Raw genomic sequence first — 15,440 nt, 5'->3', positions numbered from 1 at the left:
CTGCCAGGGGGATTTCTTTCTTTCCACCTTTGAGGGTTCTCCTCCTTTTCTCCATCCTGCCCAGCTTCCCTGGGGCCAGAGGATGAGGAGGGGCTGGGGGAAGCATTGCTGCTCCCCTCCTGTTTGGCACACCGGCCGGAGGAGGGGGTTTCGCACACCACAAGGGCCCAGGGAAGGGGGGACCTTTGCGGTTGGGGATGTGGATGGGGGCGGCAGCCCTGGCCAGGGCTTTGGCGTGGGCAGGAGAGCAGAGCGAGCAGCAAGTGCTGGCAGCTGGGGCCCCCCTGCCCTCCGAGCCCCGCGGCCGGCTGAAGGGCACTGAGCATCCATGGGCTGGGAAAGCAAAAAGGACGAGAGCAGGCGCCGGGCTGTGGGCTGGGGTCAGCAGGTGGGACACTGGTGGCTTTGGAGGAGCAGAGATCTGCCGTTTTAAAAGCAAACATTACATCGTATTGGGCTGATGGTGTCTGAGCTCACAGGGTATTACTAGCAGCCCAAGCAAAATGGGAGTCGGGGGAGGAAACTGCTCACCTTGGAGGAGACCACGGGAGCAGCAAGATCATCCCAGCAAGAGACTCAGCTCAATCAGAAACAGGAGCTGGCTGAGGATGGGGCTGGTGCTGCCCTTCCACACCAGGCAGGGTCCTGGGCCACAGCAGCAATTTGGGGCTCATCGGTCACACCTGGAGCCCCGGTGGGGGCACGGGAGCCGTTCAGACAAGCGTGTGCCCTCAGTAACACCCGTGCACAGAGATTTCCTCTCTCAGCCCTGTCCTTTTACCCTTTACACATCTCTGAGCACAGGCGCTTCATGCTCCTCGTGCTGCTGAGCCACAGTCCCTGGTCCCAGGGGTCCTGGTCCTGTCCTGTCCCCTCAAGCTCATCCCTGGACCACCGGGGCTGGGGAAGGGAGACCAGGGGCACCGGAGGGCTGGGATAAGATGGAGCCAGCCAGAGCGTTGATGCACCCAGAGAGAGCAGGGGGTAGAGGGGGGACATGGCTTTCCCAGGCACTCGTCCATCTGTCTATCCACTTGCCCACTGGCATAGCAGCCCCCGCTACAAACACGGGCTGTAAAAACGTTAATAATCACCATCACAACAGCCCTTTCATTTTCTTTCGATATGAAAATAAACTGGTGCTGTTTGCAGAAGGTTCTCATTTAGGGAAACATCTGGAGTCAGCACTTCTCCCCCAAAGGGTAGCGAAGGATTCAGAGGATACCAGCCCTCATGCTGGGGAGGAAGAGGAGGAGGAAGGAGTCCATTTGCCCGGTCCCTGGGGGAATGGACGTAGCACATTTCTGCTTGGTGTCTGCTGCCTGGCCTCAAGTGAGCAAGTCACCATCCTTCCCTGGGGCGAAGGGTGCAAACCCCCCAGCACCCCGGCCAGCACAGCCCCTCCAGCTCCCAAAAGCTGTGGGTGCTGAGAGAGTCTTGGCAATGCCTGAGGGACCCCCAGGGACAAGGGGACCCCCAGGTTTGGCTGCTGGGGAAGGACCTTGGCTACCTGAGGGGACAGGAGGAGCAGGGATGCTACTGGTCTCTGGGGCTGTGAGTGACTGGGAAAAAGGGCTTACAGAGCAGCAGCGCATCTGGGGACACAGCCCAGCCAGTGGATGTCACCCCCTTTTTCAGGTCCTTCTGGACCTTCTACCAAGTCCTCTGAGGGCCCCAGGGCAGGAGCATCCCCCCAACCAGCAACATCTGGGGTGCAAGCAAGGCCCTTCCTGCCACCCCAGAGGCTCGCAGGTGAGGAAGGGTCCTGTGTCCTGTCCCATCCCATCCCTGGCAGGTCCCCAGAAGCCAGCAGGACACTCGGGGCCAGCACGGGGCATGTGAGCAGGACGGCATCCCAGCTGGCCCATGTCCCCAGGCGGGATGGTCCCCACACAGGCTGAGCTGCCACCAAGCTGTGGTGACATTGGGCTGTGGTGACATCTGCTGGGCTTTCGCTCAGGAAACCCTCCAGGCCCGGGCTGGCCACAGACCCTCTGGCACCGCACAGCCCTGACCAGGTCCTGCTCCCGCACGCAGCCCAGGGGCTCCAGCCGCAGCTCCACATTGCCAGCCCCAAGACCACCCCGATCCTCTCCCGCTCCAATTCAGATACCTCCACATCTCATGCCCCACCACCAGCTCCAGGCAAAGCCCCCAGACCACGGCAGCCGGGGGGGGGGGGGGGGGGGGGGCAGCACCCCCCCAGCATCCAGCACCCATGCTCCCTGGGCAGGGGTCCCAGGGGGGCTGTGGTGCTCCAGAGGAGACCGAAGAGCTGAAAAACCTGCATTAAGGGAGAAAATGTGCAAATTAGGAGTGGGGGTAGGGACTGGGGGGGGGGGGGGGGAAGAGTTGTTTATCTAGAGCTGATTTTGATTTTCTTCTTTCAAATATCAGCAGGATGCTGAGCCTCGCCTCATTATGCAAATAGAAGCAATTAGAGCTCACCCAGGCTCTGCCCACGTGATGGGTTTATGGCACTCGCAGAAATCCTTCCTGCTGCATGAGAGGAATAACAACAGCTCCCCTGCACCGGCTCCAGCCCCGTCATGGCTGGGAACCCGGACTCTTCGGAGAGGGGAGCCCCAGGGCCGGGACAAGCCCCCCCATCACCACCCCGGGGCCTTTCAGAGCCCTCAAAGAAGGACTTTCCCGAGGAAGAGCCTTTCCCTCTTCCATGGAGACACCAACCCTGCCAGCAGCCAGTCCTCCCCAGCTCTCAGGATGGGAGAGGAGAGGGATGGAGGGGGAGAGCATCACCGGGAGCGACTCGAAAGCCTTTTTCTCCACCGAGTCAGACAGTCCGCCCGCAGCAGGGCGTCACCATGCCTTGGGACTGGTGTCTGAGCAGACGTGCTTTGCTGACCACCAGCAGAAAGAGGCAAAACAAAAATACCTGAGTGCCCCAAACTGGGCTTAAAAGGCAAAGCAAACTCACCCCCCCCCGCCCCCCAGCCTCAGTCCCACCTCGGCTGCAGCAGGATGCGCGGTGGTGGCTCCAGTCCCCATCCGGCACTTGGCCTCCCCAGGGGCACACGCCGACCTGCAGGAACCAGACACAGGAGCATAAATCAGGCGCGACTCCCATAAATCCATCATCTTCCTCCTGATTTACATCAAGGTAGCTGGGAGGATTTATTCCTGGTACCTGCCTCGAGTTTCCCACCCCCAGAAGAGCACCGGAAAAAAAAAAACAGAACAAAAAACCACCAGGCTCTTAGAATATTGATCTCTCACCTAAATCTTCTATTTTTCCTTATTTTTGATGCAAATGGAGATTGATGAGCACAGGCTGGCAGCTCCTCACCTCTGAGGGCAACTTCTATCTCTTCTGGGGGAGGGATGCCCATGAGTTCTGCTTCACAGAGACCATCACCCGTGGCCCGGGCAGAGCTCCCAGCACCCGGCCCTCGCTGCGGAGCGGGCTGGGAGACATCAGCATGGACCGTCCCACAGCGTTACTGCCTTTCAGCCAGCGAGCATCCCACAGGAAACCTCCAGCCTGCATCCCCATTCCGACTCCATCCCCACACCGACTGCTCTTCCCAGGGCTTTAGGTGGGAAGAGCACCCCGGGAGCCCCTTCCATCTCCCCCAGGCAGAGCCACTCAGGCTCACATCGCAAGGCAGCGTGCGATTGCCATGGAGAGACGTATTTCTGCAGCCAGAGGATGGTTTGGGAGTCAGACCCTCGTACCTGCCCTGAAGGATGCAAGTGTGACCCAAAGCTTTAGGAGCCAGCCAGGCACCCAGCAGCATGGCTGGAGCTGCCTTGGGGTACTCCCATGTCGCCCCCCCTGAAAGAGAGATGCTTGCTCAGAACTTCTCCATGCACTGAAGACACTCAGTGGCACCATATGTGACACCAGACACCGAAACGCAGACCCTCCTTGGTGTTACCACCTGAGGACAGGGACCGGCTCCGCCGTCAGCCGCAGTGCTCTGGAGCCAAGCTGCTTTTTTCCCCAGGACTTGATGCTTTCCAGACCTTCTCCCAAAGGTGCAGGCAGGGGCTGTAACAGGGGTAACGATTCCGCCGGCAGGCTGCTTCCGTGGGACTCCTGCCCCATCAGAAAGACGCCTTCACCTCCTGGCGGGACTCACACTGGGGCTTGGCCACACGCAGGGAAGCAAAACAGCTTCGGCGCAGTCAAAAAAGAGGGGTCAGGTCCTGACCACCCCAGGGCTTGGCACGCAGGCTCCTCTGCCCCACACTTGTGGGTCCTTGGAGGAGCTGAGGAACTGCACAAGGCAGGTGTCAGCTCCCCAGAGCCGCTTCCCTGTGGAGCGATGCAGGCAGGCAGCGGGAGCCACGGGAAAGGGCTGAGTCAGCACCAGGAGAGTCACCCCCAGCCAGGCCATTTGGCAGGCAAAGGTTGGGAAGGAGCTTTTCTTCCGTAACAGGGCCAAGTGAATAATTCATAGTGGATAAATAATTCACCAGGAGTTTAGCCTTCCTCTGGCAGTGGATTGTCTGCGAGCTGTTAGCAATTATCCCGTATTTATTTGCGATGCTGAATTTTTAGTTGAATTATTCAGACAAGCCATTGCTGGGCTGAGGAAAAGCCTGGGAAAAGGAGGCGATACCTGAAACGACAGGAAGAATCATCATCAGGATGAGTCTATGGCTGGGGAAGATACAGTGTTGTTATGATTATTTAGCATCTGTAGTGCAAGAAATACCGAGAGCTGCAACGGACCCCACGGCTGGAGGCGACGCAGAAGAGCGCGGATGGATGCAGAGGAGGCACCAGGTCGTTGGGTTTCCACCACCCAGCTCCATTTCCAGACAAGAGCCCCTGGACATCCCTGGGTTTGCTGTTTCCTACCAGCAAATTCATCCGCTGGGAGCTTCGTAGAAGAGGACGCCAAAGGAAAGTCAGCGTGAGCAAAATAAATTCAAATTTCTGTTTGGATGAATGTCTCCAAAATTGTTTTAATGAAGCGTCTCCCTAGTTTGTTCGGCAGCAGGGCTGCTCGGTGGCTCTTCTACAGCCGCACAAGCCCATGTGGTGGGGACACCCACACCTGTCTTAACTCATTCAGAGTCACCAACCTGAGGGCTCGGTCCCTGCCTCCCACACAGGAACCAGAGCTGGCCTGCAAAGACACATGGAGACGGGCTTTGGGGGAACCCTCCCGCCCCAGTATACTCAACTCAAGCGAAAAATTAATTTTCTTGAAGGACGAAGCAATGCTTTCAGCAGAAAAGAAGAGGAGCAGCATTGCAGGGAGGCAGGGAGTGAGAATGGCAACAACCAGCAGCAACAGGCTCGTGCGGTGGCTTCTCGGGCTCCAGCTGCCAGACTCGCTCCTGCTGCCGGGGGTCTGGCCCCCCCCCTTGACCAGAGCAGAAGATGCTCCACAGCAGCGAGAGCACCAGCTTCTGACCCTTGCCCAGGCAGCTCTGTCTGCTCTTCATTCCCAGAAGAAGAGACCGATAAAGAAGATTCAAACCACACAAGGCAGCCTTCCACCTTTGCCAAGACCAGCCACGGATGCTCAGTGAGCCGTCGGGCTGGAATCACCCATCTCCAACAAGAAGCAGCAGTAACCCACCCCATTGTAAGCTACAGGATCCTAAACCTCCCAGCGGCAGGGAAAAGCTTCGCAGGTGACCCCTGAAAACACCCAGAAGTACTGCAGAGTCTAATAATAATGATAAAAATAAATGCAATCTCATAGTTGGCTTTGGTTTCAGCCCATCTTGTGATTTTAAGGGGTTGACTCACGTTTATAGGCTCCTCAGGGCTACTGACCCAGCACCCCGGGGCTGGTGCCGACGGTCCCAGCAGTGTGACCAAGGGTCCTTGTCCCTTCCCGTGGTGGAGAGCAGCTTTGGCAGAGCTGGTGACACTTCCCTGCCTTTCCAGGGCCACTCCAGGCACCACACGGTGCCCGGGGACCAGATCCAACACCTCTCCCACCTCTCTTGGTGGGCTGGTGTCCCACCCCATGCTGCCGCGGTCCCCACTCATGGCACAAAGCATCTTCCCAAGCCAGGAGCTTCAGCAAGCTTCTGTCCTCCACCAGCCAAGGCTTTGCTAGACTCCTGAATGAGCAAACCTCTCTCGCCATGAGCCAGCTGCTGTAGGCTCTGGATCAATGAAATAGGTAAAAAGAAAAGCAAAAGAAATTTGCATGACTGTTCCCTGACGGATGTTTCATTACGTAAAAGGAACACATCGCCGCCGGCTGGGCTGAGAGCCTCAGCAATAATCAGCATTTCTTCTGTTTTCTCTTGAGTCGCCAGTCATGCATTTAGAATTATTTAAAAAATAAAGAAAAAAAGCAATCACCTAGGGAGATGCTAACTTGGTGGCATGGTCCCATGTGGAGCCGTACAGGGAAGGAGGTACCAGACCCACACACGCCACTTTCTGGGTTGCCAGAGCCCACCCAAAGGAGGATAAAGCCCACAGGACGGTTTTCCCACTGCCTAGAAGGGATTTGGCTCAGGGGTGTCACACGCTGCCTTCCTCCACTTCTTACTCCTCACTCTCACCTGGCTCCTGCCAGCTCCCAGGACATTCAGACAAGTGGTCCTCAGCCTGTAGCTATCTCCATCTCAGCTGGGACAGCCTGGACACGTGGTCTTGGTGAGTTAATCAACGCGATTTCACCCAAAGGTCACGAAGGAGCAATTTATTACACACCGCAAACTGGCAGGAGCGGCAGCCAGCATCCCTGGCAGGAGCAGAGATACGGGCAGAGGTCAGGGCACAGGGAACGACCCCAGGGCTCAGGCTGGGACGTCCAGGAAAGTTTCCTCCTCCTTGCTGAGGCTGCCCAGGTGCCTTCATGGGGCAGAGGCTGGGTGGGAAGACTGGTGGTAGAAAAAGTCATTGAGCACTGAGAAGGGGAACCGGCCAGAAAGATGGGGACATTGGGGACCCCTGACCAGCTCACACCAAGCATCTCTTCAGGTACCATTGGGTCATGCCAGGGTCACTGGGTCACACCTCTCCAGTGCCTCTGCAGTGCTCCCCTTACTTTGAAGGACAAAAAAGGCACCAGCATGGATCTACCTCACTAGTCTTCCTCGCTGTAGCCCACTGCAGGATGAGCAGGGGCCTCCATCCTTCCTGGCGTGTCATCGTAGTTACGATGGCTACCAGCTCCTGAGATCACATCCCACCACACCAGGTGGGTGTCCAGAGCTCTGTGTCCTACATGTCTACTGCTGACAAAGCAGGGAAGCCCGAAGCACGCAGTCAGCTCATGCACCCTGCAGGGCCATCCAGGCAGATGGTAGGAGGAGGCTTTCCTAACAGCAAGATGATGGAAAACCATTTCCAAAGACTCCTCCTAGCTCTGCCTTGCGTGGCTCACACTTGCTCAGGACCAGCTCTTCCTTCCTCTACTACCCAGACGTGACCCACCTCTTCTCCTCTAAAACTACCATTCCTCTCCTTCCTCTCTGCAAGGCTCCCACTGCACCTGCAGAGGCTCCTGGCACCCACTGGGGTGCAACACCCACGCGGGGAGCCAGAGCCAGGGGGTCAACATCTTCACTCAGACCCTGCCTGCGGTGTTATACAATCATAGAATCACTTCAGTTGGAAAAGACCTTTGAGATCAAGTCCAGCTATTAACCCAGCACTGCCCAGCCCACCACTAAACCACGTCCCTAAGCACCACATCTACATGTCTGTTAAATCCCTAGAGGGATGGTGACTCCACCTCCCCGGGCAGGCTGTCCCAGTGCCTGACCACCCTTTTGGTGAAGAAATTTTCCCTAATACCCAATCTAAACCTCCCCTGGCGCAACTTGAGGCTGTTTCCTCTTACCCTGTCACTTCTTATCTGGGAGAAGAGACCGACCCCCCTTGCTGCAGCCCCCTTTCAGGTAGTTTTAGGGAGCGATAAGGCTGGTTGTTTTGCTCTGGCCCTGGCTCTGCAAAGGATGCTGGCTGCCAGGAAGGCTGCCCAGCAGCAAGGACAAAGCAGTGTCACAAGCTGTGGCAGCAGGTACATCCGCCTGGGGAGAGGTTTGGGGGATGAGACCCAAAGTACCCACAGAAGCAACCTCAGCGTCCACCCCACGGCCTCACCACCTGAGCCGGGGCAGCCTGGCTCAGTCCTTTCCCAGGGCTGGGGTCCCCCTGAAGAACTCCCCAGGGTGGAGGCTCCCACTGATGCTGGAGGGTCCCAGGGGATCTGCTCGGCCACCTGGATGCAGCTGGGCTGGGGCTGGCAGCCAGCAGCCTTTCTGCTGAGCGCAGGAGCTGCAGCCGGGCACTGGCACATCAATACACTCCCCTGGAAGGAGCCCACGCTTCATCTGGGAGCAGCCCACAGCCACGAGAAAACCTGCCCCATCCCATCTCATCCCATCCCATCTCATCCCATCCCATCCAGCAGGAGCCGGCTCGTCAGGAATGCCCCGCGTCAGCGCTTTGCCAGTGATAAATAAGGGAGGAATGCGGCGGCTCTGGCCCCCAGGATCTGCCAGGCTTCTCCATCCGAGATGAAAAACGAGGGCTCTGGAGATACTGGTGCCCTTGCCCCTGCCCAGGCTCCCCACTCTGCCGCTGCCAGCCTGGGGGTGACAGCGAGGGTGCCCGGAGCTGCCTTCTTGCTCCTGACCCTGCATGGCCCCGAAGAGGAGGCGGCGGCACAGCGAGGCACCCCGAGACCCCCGGGATGGGGAGAGAAGTACAAACAACAAAAAAAAGAGCTTTTATACAAAACCCAGATACTTCCATTCCAGCTAATGTGCAAGGATAGGAAAGGGAGGGGGGAGAAATGCAGCAGCTGGGATTTCAGAGAACAATGTGGGGAGAAAAAAGAAAGAGGGAGGAAGACAAGTGCGGTTGAGTCACCCGCGGTTGTCAGCCCTTTTTGGGGGGAGGGCAGCGGGAAGGTTAGTGATCAGCCAGATCTGAAACCAGACAAAACTATTTCCACATGCCAATAAAACCCCAAGCGCGAAGGGTTTGCAGGGCTCTGGGGCCCCCGCGCTGCCTCTAAAACAAAACAGAAGAGCTGGGAAGCTCACCCGGGCAGGAGCTGGCGCGTGAAAAGGAGCACAGTGATGGCATCTGACCTTTCCTTCCCCATCGTCTGCCCCCTCCTCGCCTGCCGCAGCTCACCCCTCCCAGCGTCGCTTGGTCTGTGTCAAAGGAACGCAGGGCCAAGGGACTGAGCGGCGCAGGGCTGGGGATGCCTGGGGGGGACCTTGCCTCCCACGTGGGTCTGAGAGCTGAGAACCTCCAACTCATCTCGCTCATGTCTTTGGTAGGTTCCAGCACGCGAGGCCAGGGATCGAAGGGCTGAAAGCACCACTGCTGCCATGAAGCCAGCCCCTCGCAGAGGCCGAGCCACGGCAGCCCCCTTCCCAGGGAGGCTGCCGGCCCCAGCCCTCCCCAGGCTGAGATGGGGACATTCTCCAAGCCACAGCCAAAAGAGACCCGCTCCCACCTGTGTCCTGCCATGCGGTGACCTTGGCTGAGCCTTTAATTCGCCCACAGCTTAGTCACGGCAGCCATAAAACCCCGTGCAACCGCCAAGACCTTGCCAGCGAGGAAAGCAGCTGCCGCCCTGAGCCACTATAAATCACCGCACCAAAAAGCGCGGCACCCACCTCCCCGCTCCCCGGCTGTAAATCTGCAGGAACAGAAACCAGAGTGGCTTATCTGGAGAGGCCACATCCCTGCCCCAGCCCAGCTCAGCCCTCCTGCTGGCTGCGTGTCCCCCCCCACCCCCCAGGGAGAGGAAGAGGATGCCCAACTCACACTAACTGCAGGCAGCGCTCACAGCCTTATCGGGCGGGCAGCAGGCACCCTGCGCCTTCCGAGCCCTGAACCCCCCCATGCTCGCTCCCACACTCGGGGTAATCGCCGCCTCCACGGCCCCTGGGAGGGAACCACCAGCTTCAGACTGTGAACAAGGGACAAGCAAACCCTCGGCATGTCCCCGAGCCCTCCGCGTGCCCGTGCTGTCCCCCAGCCCCGGAGCTGTGGCTGTCCCCATATCTCCACCCCGCTCCTGCCACTTGGGTGGATGACGATGGCTGGGACCCAAGGCCAGTCCAGTCCCTCAGCCTGCGGGAAACCTCTTCATTCTTTGACCATTTGCTCAACAAGCCCAAGGACTGGACAACTGTAACGATCCCCTCTTTGTTGCAAGAGTTTAAGAAACCTTGGATACCTCAACCAACACCTGGACAGGGAACCTCCTGTTCTCTGGTGGGTGCAGGAGGCAGAGCTGAAGGGCAGCGCTGCCATCCCCTCTGGACATGGGAGAGGAGGATCATCAAGGAACACATCCAAGGACACACCAAGTATGATCCTTGTGTACTTTGGGCAGGTTTGGGAACTGGAGGGTTTCAGTTCACAAGGCAGCCTGGAAGTCTCCGCCACTCTGGTCTGTGCTCACGCCATTCCAGCACCTGTCTCTCCAAGAAATGCTTCACCTTTGCTATGTTAATTAACAGTGCAGAAGAAAAATCAAGCAAGGGACTGTGCCCTGTCTCATCATCCCATCCCACCAAGGCAAAACCATCAGGCTCTGCAGCTCCAGCCACCTGGAGCCAATTCCCAGTCTTCCCCACCCCAGAAAATCCACAGGTTTCACCCGAAAGCAAGAAAAATTCAGCCACTCAGAAATGCTCTCCCCTTCTCCCCACTCCCACCCTCCCTCCTGCGCTCATTACGCGGGTGCTATTCTGCTCAGGTCCTCCTGGGGTGCTCATCACCGCATCATCCCCACCGCCAACAGTGACTAACATCTGTCACATCTTTGCTCTCTCATCCTCGGCCAGAGGCAGGAAAGTGCCTGCGTGTGCGTACATGTACCCTGCAACATGCCAACGCAGAAGCCCCAGGTCAAAGCCACCGGCTCATTTTGGTGTAAATCAAGGGTTTGTGAGGTGTTTGCATCAAAGGCAGCGTATTGCCCCCAGAGCAGAAAGCACTGACTTGGCCCTGGTCTGTGATCCCAAGGCGGTTTGTGCTCTTCCTCATCAAAGAAACATCACCATCAGCACCACCACAGAGCATCTGCGAACACCCAAACCTGCCCAGCATCCAGGAGACGAAGCGACACTCCAGGCACCGCAGTGTGTCCCTCCAGCCCAGCTTCCCACGCTGCCCTGATCAGCACCGGCACGCCACTGCCTGGCCCTTTGGCATTCCCAGCTGGTCCCATCCAGGCACTGGGCGATGCTGGTGCCGGCAGGCCGCAGGCAGGGAAGGAGAAAGCGAACGGGGAGACACGTGGCATTCCCAGAGGACCAGCACAGTGGGGAGACCCTGAGCATCTCGGTCTTCTGAAGGGAGCGGGTCCTGGCAGCGTCAGGAGAGATTGCATCCTGCCGCCAAGAGGCAAGGAGCGCTGCCCCACCACCTTCACTCCAGTCTGCTGCGACTTACAAGCCCTTTGAGTCATGTACCCTTAAAGCTTCCTGCAAGCCATTTAATTCTTTCTTTTTAAAAAAGGCTGTAAATGGAGCTGGATTCCTGTGGTTAACCCAGCGCAGGGTCCGTGCAGTGAGCACACCTGCTAAGGCAGCTCCATTGCCTCATCCCCGGACCACCGCCACCGCATCACTCACCGGGATGAGCTGCAAGTTGCATGTTGCCCGTCAGGAGTAGCTGGCTTTTCCTACGTGCAGCTTGCAGCCCAGGGAAGGCGGTAGGGACCTGGAAGATTCGTACGGAGCCTCCTTGGCAAGGGACACTTGCAGAAGGTCTGACCACCTCCAGCCCAGAACATCAAAGGATGCGGCTCAAGGAACTGCAGGATTTTGACAGACGGTGTTGGCACGATGTGAGTGGTGTCACAGCACAGGAAGAGGGCAAACACTGTCACCATCATTAGGAAAGGAGAAAGCAACTCAAGGGAGAAATAAAAAACTCCTAGGCCAATGTCAGCAGTAAGTTGCAGCTCTAGAGCCCATTTCCATTTGGAGAGAAAGCAAAAATATAAGTGGGACAATATTTTGTCACCTACACCTAAGAACAGTAAGATCATATTGGATTTCCCTGGCATCACCTGACTTTCTTGAGAAAGGAAGATCAGTCCTGGGATCACAGCTAATCCCGGCACAAAAAGAAATGTCTGTGGCAGCAGGTCTGGGAAAAGCCAGCTTCCCCTGGAGCCGGCTGGCCCCGAGGAGCAGCACGATGGGGACAGTGACACATTCAGCCAGGGCAAATTTGGGGTGTAAGGTAGCAGCCTGCATGGGAAGTGGTGAGGTGGGGATGACCCAGGTGTGCTGGGACATCAGGAGTTGACCGAGAGCCACTGACGGGGGAAAAGGCAAATGCAATTTTAGATGTGAGAAGCATTTTCAGTAAAGGCAGAGGAATACAAGTGCCGTTAGACCAGACACAGGGGGAACCTCATCTGAAAGGCAAATATTTCAAGGGGAGTAAAATCTTGAGCAGGGCGGAAGACCTCATCCAGCTGAAGGTCAGCACTGATCCAAGAGGAAGGGCACAAACCAGTGTAACTTAAGGAGGGTGGGGATCTGAGGTCAGAGCAAGGTGGTGCTGGCACAACCCTGCGTAAGAAAAGCAGGTGCGGAACACCCAACCGCTCAAAACAGAGCAGGATCCGTTCCCCTGACGTGGCCACCAGCAGTAACAGGAGACGACAGTCAAACCAGAGCCTTAACCCTGCTATAAATGAAGAGAGACACATTCTGATTAAAGCAACTGGGTGCCTAGTTAAAGCCTGATCGCAATAGGCTGCTCACACATTTGTTGACCAGCTGAGTCGTGCTCCTGTGGAGCTGGTAGGGCTGAGGTAGGACTACTCTGGAAATGGGAACATTCCTCAAAATCATACACCCTGATCCTGGCAGAGCTGGTCACCCTCCCCAAGGCAAATGAGCCTGTAAAAGTCAACAGGACAAGAAAGAAAAAGGTCACGAGAGATTTGGAGTTTGAAGGTACCACTGAAAAGCCGGTCCTAGGTGCAGAGAAGAAGAAAAACCTTGAGTTTTAAAAGAATGAAACCTGGTGCAAACATCAGAGCTTCTCCAGGAGGCTGGAGAAAGCCCTGCCCTCTCCCACCACTCTTGGTGGTCCTCACTTCCCACCCAGATGAGCTTAGTGATGTGCTGCACCCAACATCTGCAAACCACAGAAGAGCTGGGAGGCTGAAGACACAAAATACCTCTTCTTCACACATGGAAATATCAACTACCATCATCAGTGTGGTTTGCAGAGCTGGGCTCACAGCCCTTCAGCTGCACCGAGCCCATGGGCTTCTGAGAAGAAAACTCCAACCCCAGAAGGGACCTTGGGAAGCCACCCAGCTCCATCCACACCACGGCAGGACCTGAGGCACCCCAGGCTTTGCTGGCACGAAAGCCATGCTGAGCACAGCTGTCCTGCACGGTCACTGCCCCCCTCGAGGGAATGGAAACCACAGCAGGGTTTTACGACAGCATTAAACTCAATGTTCCCAGCACCTCTGGTAGTGCGGGACCTGCTCAGAAGGGTTATTCCAGCCTGAAGGGCAGATTTACCAGAAACAAATCCAAACAGAGAAGCAGCCGCAGGGCTCTTTGCACACCTTCTGCCAAGAAATGTTGGGGCCTCCAGCATGAGAGGGGCAACAACTTGTTTCTTCCTTTCTCCTTTCTTTTTCCTAGTAAATTAAAAATAATAATAACGGTAGTAAACTCCCCTTGGCTTTATCCTCCCCCACCAGAGCAGATGCAATTAGCAGCTTCCCTGAGTGGCAGAGGTGTGATTTACTCCCGGAATGGTTACATTAAGATGTAGGGCAGTGGGAAGTTTCCATTTGGCCCCCGACCAAATTCCCCTTCCCAGCCATTCCCACCACTGAGGATCAGATAAGCTTTCCTGCTTTGCTCCCTCATTGACAAGTTTGGAGGCACAGCCCATGGTTTGGTTAAAGAAGCCCCAAAAACATGGTCACCAGACTCTTCATGCCAAGTGGGTACCATCCCCCATCCATGGGATGCTCGCTAAATTTAAGCATCCCCTGAAACCATGTTGGTACCCTCTGGCTGGGCACAAGCCGCTTCATAACCCGAGTTGGCAGCTGCTGCTAAAGCTCCCCAAAATATCCCAGGCCCCAAGTGAATTCCCACGGTACTGGTGGGCAGCTGAAACCTTAACAGGTCCTGTATGAAAAAAGCCAGTCCCCAGCATGGGACGTGGCTGCAGCCTTGTGGCATCTGAAGCACTGGGCTAGCTGGAGCGGCTACAGCCATCCCCATCCTGGCACCAGGTCCCACACAAGGGGCAGCTCTCATCCCCCCCAGAGGACCCAGAAGCACAAGCTGTTCCCTTTCCACCCACTTATCCCCTTGATGCTCTCAGACGGGTTTTCACGCCACTTCCCAGAGCCCAGCCCCCAGCAAGTGCTGCTGCATCTGCACAGAGGCCGGCGATGAGGGGCAACGGTGCTCCGCGCCACTCACGTCAAGCCCTCCGCATCCCATGATTTCTATTTGATTCCCTTTTAAAGGGGCTGTAATGCAGCTCATATTTATACTTCAAAACAGCTTGTTTGTGTAATTGCCAAAAAAAATTTAAAAAAAAAAAAAAAAAAGACACAAAACAACCCTGGTACAATGACTAATTAGCTTGCTGCTGCCTCGTACCCTGTAAACAAATGTATTTGTAACCAATTTGCAAGCACTTTGCATAAGGGGCCCAGAACACTCGTGCCTGTTTGATGCATTTTGACATTAATTTGATAATAGCGGCTTAACAAGGAATCCAGGCTCCCTAGCTATAAATATGCTGCTTTTCCACTTCCTTTTATCTGCACAGTGAAATAATGTTTTTCCCCCTGCTGCAATAACCACCATCCAACCCTTTCATGAATGCCCTTTATGTCCTTTAGCATTTTCAAGGCTTTTTTTTTTTTCTTTTTTTCTTTTTTTCCCCTCCTCCTGGAGAAAGTAAAATGGTTTTATTAGTTGTATTTTTAATTCCTGTTCACTGGGGGGAAGGAGAAGAGAGGACAGCGATGGTACTCTGATAACACAGCTTCCAGAAGACGGGGATGAGGGACCTGTTTGTTCAGAAATATTTCTCCATCCGTTTGTGCTTCATAGGAGAGAGAAAGCTCATCCCTTTCCCTCATCTTTCCCACTTGCTGTGGCTCTCTCTCTCCACGCAAGCCTTCACCAGCACACCAGAAAGCAAATTCAAACACAGTGAAATGAGAACAGGACACTGGAGTCCACCCTGATGCCAGCCCCAGAGGGTGGCACTACAGGACCACCCCACTCTCTGGATCTCTGCTTGATGAGACCACAGCACCACAAGAACCATCATATCTCAGGGGAACGACGCGAGAAGGGCTGGATCACAGGGACTGAACTGCGGCTACAACTTGTCCATGCACAGGCAACACCATTTCTTGTCTCCTTCTGGTCCCTCCCAAGACTTTCCATCCATCCACATGGTCAGACTCTCACTCGCACGCACACTCTGGCTCATGCACGCG

The 15,440-nt window shown here is 56.1% G+C and overlaps 1 protein-coding gene across 3 annotated transcripts in view; it reads right to left on the bottom strand.

Moving 5' to 3' along the window:
• Positions 1-2,341: 2,341 nt before the first annotated feature.
• The window catches only part of FBXL18 (F-box and leucine rich repeat protein 18), a 46,938-nt gene continuing 33,839 nt past the window's right edge, over positions 2,342-15,440 (bottom strand). The window contains exons 7-8 of one of the 3 annotated variants that reach the window (XR_005104126.1): positions 3,238-4,586; positions 2,342-3,043 (exon numbers count right to left, since the gene is read on the bottom strand). The gene's annotated coding sequence lies outside the window, so the exon portion shown is untranslated. Of the gene's footprint in view, positions 4,587-15,440 lie in introns of all 3 variants that reach the window. The other 2 variants (XR_005104127.1, XR_005104125.1) reach the window with 2 other exon arrangements.

Source organism: Falco rusticolus, chromosome 4, assembly GCF_015220075.1.
Source record: "Falco rusticolus isolate bFalRus1 chromosome 4, bFalRus1.pri, whole genome shotgun sequence".
NCBI classification, from domain to species: Eukaryota; Metazoa; Chordata; class Aves; order Falconiformes; family Falconidae; genus Falco; species Falco rusticolus.
This window is presented reverse-complemented; position numbering and strand designations above follow the sequence as displayed.